This window comes from Pipistrellus kuhlii, unplaced genomic scaffold (genome assembly GCF_014108245.1).
Source record: "Pipistrellus kuhlii isolate mPipKuh1 unplaced genomic scaffold, mPipKuh1.p scaffold_m20_p_1, whole genome shotgun sequence".
Taxonomy (NCBI): Eukaryota; Metazoa; Chordata; class Mammalia; order Chiroptera; family Vespertilionidae; genus Pipistrellus; species Pipistrellus kuhlii.
Window position 1 is genome coordinate 187,458,493 of NW_023425404.1, and position 13,607 is coordinate 187,472,099.

Here is a 13,607-nt window from a genome sequence, read left to right on the forward strand (position 1 = left end):
CACCAGTACTTATTTTTCTGTGTCACATCAGGTCTGTTTCTCAGTGTCCCACTGTCTTTTGCTATACAGCACATGGACAGAACAGCTGAGTAATTATGTCAGTGTGACTGCAATTTTACCTTTGGGGCCCTCTTGCTACATCTGCACGCAGGTGACAGAACCAGGAAGGGTGACATTCCTTGCTGTCAGGGATTGGCCATGTGACTCTATCAACGGGCAGGGCAGTACAGCAGGCAGCTGAGTCACACCAGTTAACCTTACAGCTTGGCAGTGTGAGTCTGAGAAAGACAGGTGAAATGGGACCCTGGGCACTCTGTCCCCAAAAAGCTTGGCTCCAGACTGTGACTGAACAAATAAGATCTAAAGAGACAGTGTGAATCTTGGAAAGAAGGTTTCTCTGAGCTTGCATTCTAGCCCTATGTCATCTTGGACCAGACCTTTAAGCATCTATTTTCTTCTGTTTAAACTGGTGCTTCTGTTCCATCTCTCACATACATATATTGTGAAAATCAGTAGTAATAATAGTAACAATTTCCATCATTTAATGACTTAATGCATGACTTTTATATGTATATCTTTGAAGTAGGAAACAAACAAAGACACAAAAGCACCCAGGCTGAGGCTGAATGCATTTAGAACAAAAGCAATTTGTACAAAAGCAAGTTGGGCAACAACAAATCAATTCAAAATTAAATATTTTCTTCCACTGTTTTTTTCCAGTGTTAGCATTGTGACTACACTACAATGTAGATTCATACACTTTCATGTGCTTTCAAGTATATGTCTACGTTACAGATTCTGTTGTTGTTTGCCTGTGTTTTATTGTCTTCACACTTCTAATTTACTTCTAGTGGAATGTTCTCTTCTCTTTGCTATTTATAATCATGAAAAGATGCTCATTGGGTGTGCTTTCGAGTAATACCCTATTGCTGGACATTTTGTTGGTTCTGATGAATCTGCTGTTATTGTCATTTAGCTTGTTCCAATTTATGTACTTATTCAAAACCCAGAATGCCTACTTTGGTTCAACAAACTAGTTAAAATAAGAATGACAAAACATAATTCAGACTGCAATGAACCCTGTGCTATTGTACTTGCAGAGATCCTGGGAATCTATATGTGCCAGACACTGAACTTGGCCTTGAGGTGATGGTAGTTACCCTAACAGGCAAGATCCTTGCCTTCAAGGGACTTACACTATAGTAACAAGGATAGACTATAAATAAGTGAATATGCAAGATCAAGTGTAAATTCCACAAAGGATATCAAGCAACTTGATATGTTAGGGAGTAACTCAGTGTTTAACAATCTAACTGTGGATGGAAGAAGGATAATGTAATCAGATCTCTAGGCAAAGTATTCCAAGGACACTTATAACAGTCCATCAAATATGACTTTTTATAAGAAGTATGATATAAGATTGGAAAGATTATTTGGGAGACATTCTTTGAGAGCAGTGAGGCAGTGTTATGGTTGAATGGTGTACCCCCAAAGATATTAAAATTCTAACCCCCAGTACCTATGGATATGACCTTATTTGGAAACTAGATCTTTGCAAACCAATAAGTAACAAGGAGGTCATTAGGTTGGGCTCCTAACCAATATGCCTGTCTGTCTAAAAAGGGAGATTTTGGAAACAGAGACAGACACAGAGAGGGACAATGCCATGTAAGGATGAAGACAAAGATCATGATGCTGTATCTACAAGCCAATGAGCACTGGAGATTGCCCGTAAACCACCACAAGCCAGGGGAGAAGCCTGGGGCAGATTGTCCCTCACAGCTCTCAGGAGGAACCCATCCTATCCGCAACACAACCTCAGAAGTCCAGCCTCCAGTACTGATACAATAAATTTATCTTGAGTAAGCCACACTGTCTGTGGTGCTTTGTTATGGCAGCCCTAGCAAACTAATATAAGCAGTGACCCTCCAATCCCAAGTGCTGTGCCTGACTTTTTCCTTTACCTCAGTAGGTGGCATAGTCTCAGAACTTTTCTTAAAATAACCCCAGGCAGCCAGTGTAGTGCAACTGCACTGAGCTCCTCCAGGCAGATGAAATTTACTGAGGTCACACATTGGAAATTTTGTTTTGTTTTGTGATAGGCAATGGGTCATCTTTTGAAAGTTTTGATGAGATAAGTAAAATGAACCAACCAAAATTTGCACTCATTTTTCAGTTTAATGGTTGCTAGTAAATCCATGCCATTCCTCTCCATGCCATATGGTTGATTTCACAGTGTCCTGCGGGCTAGTTTCTCTGTGTTTCCCCTGCCATTAACTGGGAACTGATTGAGACCAGGAATCATATCATCTAGTTCTGGATACCCAGCACTCTCCCAGTACTGGTGTCTGGTAGGTGCTCCATAATAACCTGCTTGGGGGTAAATTTCATTATTTCCCCATTTTTTATTTTTATATAATTTCATATTCTCAGAAAATTTTCAAAAATAGTACTAAAATTTTTTATCTTCCTTTCTGCTTGTTCACAAATGATTAACATTTTGCCCTATTGGCTTAATCATTTTCTTCCCCTCTCTAAAAGGATACTATTTTTTTTCTTCTGAACCTCCTGAGAGCAAATTTCACTCAACAAGCCTCTGCCCATGAAAGCTTTATACTATATATTTCATAGCAACAAAAGCGTTATCCTATATAAACAGAGTAAATGTATTTAAGTCAGGAAGTTAAATATTAATAAACTCTTTTATTTATAGCCCATATTCAAATTGTTCCAGTTGGATCTTTCTAGAATATTTTTTTCTGAACAAGAGTCACTGAAAAATCATTTAATTTACTTGTCATCACTTTAGTCTCCTTTAAATCTGTAATTGTTTCTTATCTGTTCATTGTCTTTCACCATATTAACATTTTTGAAGGGTATAGACCAGTGTAGACTATTCCTAAACTTGGAGTGTCTCATGTTTTCTAACGATTAGATTTAAGGTTTGCATTTTTAAACAGAAATGCCATAGATCTAGTTGCATGTCCTCACAGCGCTGAATTATGAGACACAGAATGTCAATTGATTTGTCCATTTTGGATAATTTTAACTTTGATTTCTTAGTTAAGGTGATGGTTGCCATGTTTTTTTTTTCTCTTTATTTAAAAGTTACTACTTTTCCTGTAATTAATATATAACTCCTGAGAGATAACTTTAAAATGTTTTGTGAATATTACATACCTTAAGAAATTTTCACTGGTTACTTTGAGCATTTATAGTCGGTTTCTATGATTTCATTATTATTAATGGTGATTGTAAATGATGATTATTATGTTTCATCTATTATCTGACATTTTGATTTACCTTCTCCCTAAATGTTTGTCTATTTATTTATTAACCTGTTATTAGTGTCAGCCTATGTATTCTTATTTTGTTAAATAGAGAGCTCATTAACATCAGCATGTATTTTAATGATAAAATTGTCTCAGATTTGTCTTCCAGAAGCCACTTAAGTCTCTATGTATTTATTTAATAATTGAATAAAATGGCATCTGAACTGGGGCTTTGTTGTAATAATATGGGTTTGCTGATCAAATGGTAGGAAAAGCAAGTTCAGGAAAATGGAAACACATAAAGAATGTAGAAACAGAATTTCATAAGGGTAATGTGGAAAGTAGGTTTAATAGTACTATATAATATTTATTAAGGTATATGGAGGAGATAAAAAGTAGCTATATAGTGGGTCCTTGGGTTACTTCGGAGATCCTTTCCTACAGCTCTACATAACTCAATTTTTGCGGTAAGTCAGAACCCTCCTACATAAGCACCTACATCACTCACATGGAGCACACACGGAAGTAATGAAGTGAAACAGTAGAAAAAAATTAAAAGACAGATAACAATAAAAATTCCTGATCTTTGCTTGTGGTAAATAAATAATAAAAAGCATACAGCGCATATGTATATACGTCAAAATGATGTAACTTTTATTTATTTTTATAAATAAATGGGAGATGGTGATGTAACCATCAAATGACATAAGTTGAGTCCTAGGTAACCCAAGTACTGTCTGTATCAGGACAAAAGGAAGAAAAGAAGGAAGGAAAGAAGGAAGGAAGGAAGGGAGGGAGGGAAGAAGGGAAGGAGGGAAGAGGAAAGGGAGGGAGGGAAGAAAGAAGGGAGGGAGGGAGGAGGGAGGAAGGAGGCTCACAGGTCACATTCCAACATTAAAGCAATTCAGGGGAACTAATTAATGGCTATTTCAGGAAAAACTAATGTGAACCAAAGTTGAGAGTTCTCTCTGAATTTTGTTAATTGCATGAGACACTCTCTTTTTAACAGAACGTTTGCATTATAGTATGCACTAAAAAGCAAAGAAAGCTCCCAAATAATTGAGAATAAATTTCCAGGAAGCATGGAAGGCAAAATACTTAAATTATAGTTGGTTTGGATAAATATATATTTTCCCCTGTATTGTAAAAATAAAGGGGGGGAAAACATTGTGTAAAGAAGGATACCTATGTAAGGCATTGCAGTCTATGCTTTTATATAGCCAATTATCAGGATTAGACAAAAAATGTTCAAATTTCCAAAAGAGAATCTAGAAAAATGTCCAAAGAAGGAAGACCTAAAGTTGGGTAGAAAGACAAAGGTATATGCAAGGTGAGTGGGATGGTGTGATGCTTAATTTTGTGTCACCTTTACTGGCCACAGAGTGCCCTGGTTAAATATCTTTGGGTGTGTCTTTAATGTAGTCTCTAGATGAGAGTAACATTTAAATTAGTAGGTTAAGTAAGACTGAGTTCCCTCCATAATTGAAGTGGGCATAGTCCAATCTAACCAAGGCTTGGGTAGAAAAGCGAAAGAAGGAATTTACCCATTTTTCCCTGCTTCACTATTTAACCAGGGATATCCTATCTTATCTTTTTCTCAGACTGATATTTGTACCGTTGTCTAGCTTGGTTCTTTAGTCTTTGAACTCAGACTGAATTATACCACAGGCTTCCCTGGGTCTCCAGCTTGCAGATAGTAGATCATGTAATTCCTTGGTCTCTAAAATTACATGAGCCAATTTGGCAATATATATTTATCATCTATCATCATCATCTATCATCATCTGTGTTTATATATGTTTATACATGCATATATGTATATGCATATATGTGTATATAATGTATTGACTCTATTTCTCTGAAGAACCCTGACTAATAAAGATGGTCTCTCTGAAGGCGTGCCCAATAGACAAACCTTTCTCTACTGCCTCTGTTTGCCCCAGGCCATGTTTTAAGCTTTTTGTCTTTGGAGCGCTTTCAGTCCTGGGAGCCCCTGGTTGGAATACTTAACTCCTTTACTTCCCTTTTAGGTTAAACATCTTAAATATCCTTAGTACAAATTCAGTCATAATAATAAGATCATTTCCACAGGGCATATCAAGAGGCCTAATTAGTACCCGTAGTGACTCTGTGATCTTACAAGGAAAGGAGTGTGAGGCACTATTCAACCTGAGAACCAAAAACAGATGAAGAGATTGCTCACATTAGTTAGAGTCACAGCCATCCAAGACACTGAAGAAAATGTGACTCTCTCCATGGGGATGTTTTCCAAGGTCGGGATTTTATAAAGTCAATATTTCCCCACTGGAATAGTACCTTTGCACTGTAGCAATTTATGAGGCAACCTGCTGCTGTGGAAAGGATGGATGCACAAGGACTGGGTTCTAATCCAAGTCAATCTGCCACATCCTAGCAGGGCAGAAATTAATTGGTCAATTCACAGCTTCAGGTGTAGTTTACTCATCTATAAATTGAGTGGCTTTAACCAAATGAATTTTAAAGCTATTTTCACATCCAGCCTATTTACTGCTGAATTTCTCAGTTGTACATTATTCCAGTTCATTTTGATCAATATCTACTGAGTAGGTTCTATGTGGCAGGAATTGTGGTAGTGCTTAGGCAAGGTGTGACTGTTTGTCTACCTTTAAAAGCACAGAGAATGTGAATCATCATCCTTTAGTACTCTGCAATGCTATGGCCCTGGAGACTCAATTAATGACATCTAAATGCCCATTGATCAGGGACTAGAGCAATGCACTTAGCTGCATTGGTATGGAGTAAACTAAAGCTTCTCCAGTGAGTTGATATCTGCACTGGATTTTGAAATATGAATAAAATTTTTAGGGAGGCAATGTGGATGTGGGAGGGCTCAATAAAAGTATTCTGGTGAGAAAGGAGAGAATGTACAAAAACATCAGACATAGGTGAAGATTTGCTAGAATATATACTTAAAGGGCGCATAAAGGTGATTATCTAATATACTCTTACATGATGATGGGTCTCACTACATAAATGTGAATTTTAAAAGTCTTCCTAAGCTCACAAAAACTGTTATTTCTTATTTGCAGTCAAACTATGTTCAAAAATTGCTATATCACAAGATCCAAAGGAGATGAGTGAAGCTATATAGAATTAAGCACAAGCAATGCAAGCTACAGCTTGCTCTGGATTTCCTGACCTGTTTAAATAAGAAAATGAATGCAGGGTTCCCATGAAGGCATACAACCTCCGCACTAGGAGTGAGCTTTATTGGGAAATTCAGTGTCTATGTCTGGCTTCTTCCAAAACTTATCACAAAGAAGTGCAAATAAGGAGACCAGAGAAGCCAGCCTCCCCCTCTCTATAATTATCCCTGTCATCAGAAACAATTACTACTATGTGCTGCACAGTATTGTTCTAGAAAGAGGAGCTAAAGATTAGGGAGATTTGCAGATCGCATAATTGTGTAACTGGAGTTCAGATTTGGTGCCCTGGTTTGTGTGTCAAAGCTTAATTGGTGGGAGGCTTCAAGGGAGTCCAAATGAAGTTATCCAAGGAGTTCAAACACCATTACTAGAGGAAAGAGATAGTTTACATGTTTATAACATCGTTGGGAAATCTGTATCATTACTTTTCATTTTGAGCTAATCAAATTGATGTGACTCAGTGAGACCCTACAACGTGTGTGTGTGTGTGTGTGTGTGTGTGTGTGTGTGTGTGTGAGCGTGCGCAAGCGCCCGCGCGCACATGCATGGACATGTGTGCCTGTGAGTTTATGTGAACTTTTTCTCATTCTGCACAACATTCTTTGGGTCCTAAGTAAATGTCAAAGCATCATACCCAGGCAACCTTTTCAGGTTGAAATAATGGAACCTCAAATGAATTTACTTACACTCTTTTGCTCTTATAAATCCTGAATTCAGTCACACCTGACATTTGTTATATATTTTAACAAAAGCAAAGTAGCAAGAAAAGGCTAATGCAACCAGAGAAAGAAAAATATAAAAATTAAAAAGAAAATTAAAAAAGAAAATGTAATAATCTCTTAGGATAAACTATAATTTTAAAACTAGTATTAGATTATTTCTACTTGTTTAGCACATTCTTTTGTGTGAGTGGGCAGAATAAATTTGTAAATTGGGGATAAACAGGCTTCATTCTGACTTTTGTTGTTGAAAAGTAACAGCTCCATTTTGTTTGTTTTATTTTGACATTTGAGAAAAAGCAGAGTTTGAAAGGAAGCCTAATTCATTTATGAATCTATCTCCTGGATGCTAACAGTGCTGTTCCTCAAGCTCATGAAGAAAGAGCAGAAAAATCAGTATTTGTATTTTTTGTTAGCCATTAAATTCGAAGCTACTACAATGTAGGCTAATTTTGAGGTCTGTGCCACTCTGGGAAATAACTGAGAAATATACAAAAAGTAGAAAACTCAGACACAGATAAGGAAATGTTTTTCAAGCAGAATAAAGGTTTTTCAGCAGCATATGTGCTTGCATAGTTAGCTCAGCTCACCAAGTCAAAATTCTAGGTAAACAGAAGAAAAACACAAAGTTAGTGTTTTTGCAGGATACAGGGATTAAAGAAAACTACAAAGGAATACCCTCCCACCACCCCCAACTAATACTTCCACCCTATTCCCTAATGGTCTAAAGGGGCATGCAAATCTAATCTGAAAGACAGACTGAACCTGAGCATTGAAAACAGGATTTGCAGGGAGGAAAGAGTGCCACCTACTGAATCACCACCTTTCAGATGTTTCTGTCAGCACTTTGATTTCCCTTGGAGTTCTACCAACCCTGGAGCGTGACCTTGCTTAGAAATGAAATCTGACCTCATTACAATGCAAGCTTAGCTATCTGCAGGCACATTACAAAATCAGCCAGAACCCCTCCTCTGCAGATTTCCCCCCAAATAGTGCAACACTAACTGAGAGCCACAAGCAAGACAAGCAGAGGGGCTACGTATAACCAAAACGGCAAGAACAGCTGCAGAAGGGGATGAGGCATCTGTGTAATGATATGTTTAGTCACTAAACACAACTATTTTATCTTAAGATTCACTCAAAATTCACTACACATGTTTATGGAAAGTCTTCCTATTCTCAGTCTGAGAAAAGTGCCTTACTAAATGTTTTGTTGGATTGATCCTAATTGTTGACATCTGGAATTGGCTAATGTTAATATTAACAAAGCATTTGGCTAAATAAAATGATACAGGACAAAGATTAATTCTGAACATTTATTGAGTCATATTCACATAGGTAACTACACCGTTTAATGAAAAAGCCTGCTAACTTTCTTTTAAAAACTAATAGATATTAATGATTGCAACCAATATTGTTTTTAATGTAGTTTAATCTTAAAATATTAAATTAATATTTTCTGAGTTATATATGCAGGAGGACCTAGGTATATATAAGAGCATATTTAAAAGACCCTGATAAGCATATCTGGGTTTATATATTTTGAACTATGAGAACAAGAAATTACTATAAAAATGTAAAAATGACCATGTGCACTTTTATGATTCATTTTGGACTTCTCCACCATCCATTGTAACATATAACTTATCCCTGTATGCACCTCATATTCCAGCTACCTATGAGTGGATAAATGGAAATAATTTAGGGGCCATAGTTTCCCCAAAGAATGGTACAACTAAATGTAAATATCTTAAGTCAAAAGTTTGCTATGCACATTGGGACATGCTTAGATACATTTGCTTGTTTTGTGGCAGATACCAGTGTCCTGCTTAAAAGAATAAAGAATTCAAAGAAATTATGTAGATTGGCCTTGGAAAATTCAGAAGCATTAGCTACCCTTGAGCTAAACTGAAGAGAAATACTTTAACAGAGCATCTTAACCCAATTAAATGGCTATTCTCTGGCATCTTGCTATAGTAAGTAATTGAATACAATGACAAATGGTCTGTTTTCCATTGAAGGCCATAGTGTTAGAAAATCCTAAACATTTTCATTTGTTATTATTTATTATTCTTTGAAGGTAAAATGTTTTAAAATACAGGAAAGAAGTGGTTAAAAAAACAAACAAAATGAGGTCATATCATATATATATATATATATGAGGTGATTTAATGATAACCAGTGGCCAAAACTAGAACAATTTGAATAAACAAAATGATATAATATTGGATTATAACCCCAAGTATAAAATAAATATACATATATTTATACTGATATAAATAAATGATCGAACAAATAAAAATAGAGAATCATAAATAAGTTTTCTTTGCAGAATGTTAATATGCTCATACTTTTGAGTATGGATTGAACTTAGTGACTCACTTCCAATGAAATCAGTACAAAAAGAGAAACATGGCAATTTTTCTGGGAATAATCTTGGCAAGCACTGTCTGTGATCAAAATCAATATTAGCAATGATGTCATATGAATGTCATCTACCTCCTGATGTGATATTTTGAGAAGGGCATTCAACCTGTGGTGTTCCCTCTAAAACCCCATAACCTCATTCTAGTCATGAGAATATATCAGACAAACCACATTTGGGATAAAGGTACAAAATGCTTGACTAGTACAGCTCAATACTCTTCAGGTCATAAAAAAGCAGGAAAGACTGAGGAAATGCCACAGATCAGTTAAAACCAGGAGACATGGCAATTAAATGCAATGTGGAATTCTGGATTTGGTCTTAAAACAAAAATCAGAGAATAGTGTAAAAATGGCGACATTCAAATAATGTTTGGATTTTAGTTAAAGAATAGCATACCAATAGTTTTCTTAGTTTTGACGCATGTAAGATGACAGTACAAAGTGACATTAGAAGAAATGCAATTAGAAAAGTAATACAAAGGTAGAATTCAAATTACCTTTACAACCTTTATATAAATCTAAAATTATTCCAAAATAACAAGTTTCATTCGAAATGTTTGAAGAAAACATTCCTGTGCAAAGAATGTTGTCTCTGGATTTATGATATATAATTGTTCTAGATGCTCTGTATTATAAAATTATTTGTTGAATTTCAAAACTACATATGCTACCCATTAAGATTAATGTATTTGCAACATTTCTGTTTAAAAATTATTTTTAACATATTTTATTGATTTTTCACAGAGAGGAAGGAAGAGGGATAGAGAGCTAGAAACATTGATGAGAGAGAATCATTGATCAGTTGCCTCCTGCACACCTCCTACTGGGGATGTGCCAGCAACCAAGGTACATGCCCTTGACCAGAATCGAACCTGGGACCTTTCAGTCCACAGTCCTACCCTCTATCCACTGAGCCAAACCGGTTTTGGCAACATTTCTGTTTAAAGAAGTTACAAATATCATCCTTACATTGTATGTACATAACATTGAGACTTTAAATCAATAATATTTGCATATGAGATGATGTTTTTCTACAAAGAAAGTGATGGAAAATGGGTAGTTTCTGGATAAATTTTGAAGAAAAAATCAGCAGATCTGTTTAAATATTAAAAAGTACCAGACAAACTGCTGATTCAAAGATTTCTCTATGGTTTTTCACCTGAGAAGGATAGTGTTACCATTACTTGGGATGAGAAGGACTTCAGGGCAACAGTTTTCTGAGAAGGGACAAGGAACTTATGATTTGGTTCGGGAGATATTATTATAATGTATTATTTTTAGGATATCTATTTAAGCAATACAATGACAATTTTAGATATGTTGTTAGAGGAGATATCCAAGCTAAATATTTAATTTGGAAGCTATTAGGATATGGAGAACAAATGATAATAGGAAGGAAGTGGCTATGCAAAGAAAAAATCCCTCGGGTCCACCAATATTAACAAATAAAGATAGATGAGGTGATCTAGAAATTATAAATGAGACAGAAAAATACAAAACAAAACAAATAAAAAAACAACAACAACAACAGAAAACCAAGGTGAGATTTTTTTCCAGGCCAGGACACACTTTGAGGAATCCAGGTAGCCTCAGTGGACACCCTTAATTATTGAGCTGAATCTGAGAGTTCAAGGAGACTAAACTGGAAAAAAACTGACCTGGCAGAGTAACAAAGAAGAGAGAGTTTCAAAGGGAAAAATCTGGCTGGGCAAAGAGGGCTACCTCTCAGGTATTCAGCAGAATATACCCATGAGAAATCAGGATATATCCAAGAAAAGCTAATATAGGTTAGAAAAAGAATCCACCTGAGATTAGAGGTAAGGGTGCCTGGTAGACACAGGGAAGCTGGGAACAGTGCCTAATGCCAACAACCAGATTTAAAACAATAACAACAACAAAGAAACCCAACCCATAATATACCAGGCATTGGGTGAGGTACTCCGAGGAGTTTGTCTCAGAAGAAGAGAAATAATTTTTTTCTAGACCAAAGGCTGCTCTGGTCCTGCCTAACAAAACTTTAAAGAAAGACTTGAAAGAATTAAACTGCTTTGAAGTAAATATATTGTGTCCTAATACAGAACTTAAACATATTTATAGAAATACACAAAATGTATTCAACACCCAAAATATAAGGCATATGTCAGGAACCCAATCAAAAATATAGAAGGCTGGCAAAGAAGCAGAAAAATGTGACCTGTAATAAAGAGAAAACAACACAATGGATTGAAACTGACACAGATGTGACACAGATGTTAGAATTAGTAGACAAGGATACTAAAACAATTATGACTGTACTCCATATGTTCACAAAGATTAAAAAAAAGAATTGAACATATTTAGTAGAGACATGGAATATACATTTAAAAACATCCAAATCAAACTCTAGTGATAAAATTTATAATGTGTGAGATTAAAATGTGCTTTATGGGATTAATGAAAAATTTGACCCTGCAGAAGAAATAAATAATAGTGAACTTAAATATATAGCAATAAAAACTATTAAAAAAAAAAAAAAAAAAAAAAAAAAAAAACAGAGAGAGAGGAAAAAAAGAACACCAATCAGCCTAATCTGCTCTCATTTGAGAGGACTCCAATTTGAGTCCCTGAAAGAGACAAAGGGGCCTAAAAATCAATTGTGGTAGTAAGGGCCACAACTTTTTCAAATTTAAGTATATCTACAAAGCAATTTATCCAAAAAATTCAATAAATCCCAAGTCAAGTCAAAAATAAAATAAAAATTCAAGAACAAAAGCAAAACATATAATAATCAAATTGCACTAAATCACTGATAAAGAGAAACCTGAAAATCACCCAGAGGGGGTAGAAAAAGCACATGTGAGCTATCAAAAGTCAGGAGATACCTCAGGAAAAAACAAGAATCCTATATAATAAAAGCCTAATATGCAAAGTGTCCAGTCATTTGGTAGTCTGTTCAACCAATCAAAGTATAATATGCTAATGGTATGCTAAGGCCATTCAACCACTTGTTATGTGCAGTGATCACCAGGGGTCAGATGCTCTGACCAGTAGTTGAGCTTGCTACTGGGGTCCAGCCAATCAGAACAGAACAAGATGGTCTGGAAACACCCTGGAGCCCTTCAGTGGTCCCTCCCCAGATGGCCAACCTCCCACATTCCTCCCTAGCCCCAATGATATTCCTGTAGGGTCTCTCGGCCTGGCCTGCACCCTCTCACAATTCAGGAGCCCTCAGGGCATGTCAGAGAGCTGGTTTTGGCCTGATACTGCAGGCTAGGCTAAGGGACCCTGCTGGTGCACCACAAATTTGTGCACTGAGCCTCTAGTTAAGTATAATGAGATACCCTGGATTGGGTCCTCAAACAGAAAACAGACTTTAAATTAAGGCTAAGGAAAATCCATGAGAAAATTTGGTTAATCATAGATGGAACTGGGTTCAGAGTGTATGAGAACTCTCTGTACTACCTCAACAATATTTTAATAAATTTAAGATTTAAAGTTTATTCAAATTATTTACAGAAAAATAAAAATAAGAATAATGGCAAATTTCTTGTCAAAAAAAATACCAGTGAGGAGACCAAACACAATATTTAATATATTATAAGAAAAACTGTTAACCTAGAATTCTTTATACAATGAAATATCTTTAAGATATGAATTTAGAACAGAGCATTTTATAGTTATACAAGAGCTGAAATAAGAGCAGACCCTGATGTTAAGAAATGTTGGAGTACTGCAAGCAGAAAAAAAAGGAGATTGGAGGAAAACATGGTTCTATATCAAGAAATGAAAAATACCAGAAATAGTAGCCTCTTAGGTAAATAGATGAGAAATTATTCTTATAATTTATGTCTTACAGAAGTAATTAACTGTTAAAACATAATTGCTGTGTTGTGAAAATGCAGACATATAATATGTAAAAGCAAAATTATAAAAATCAAAACTGGTTATTTGAAATTATTAATAACATTGATTAAAACCTAGAGTGACTAACCAGAAATAAGAAAGAAGACAAAAATTTACTATAT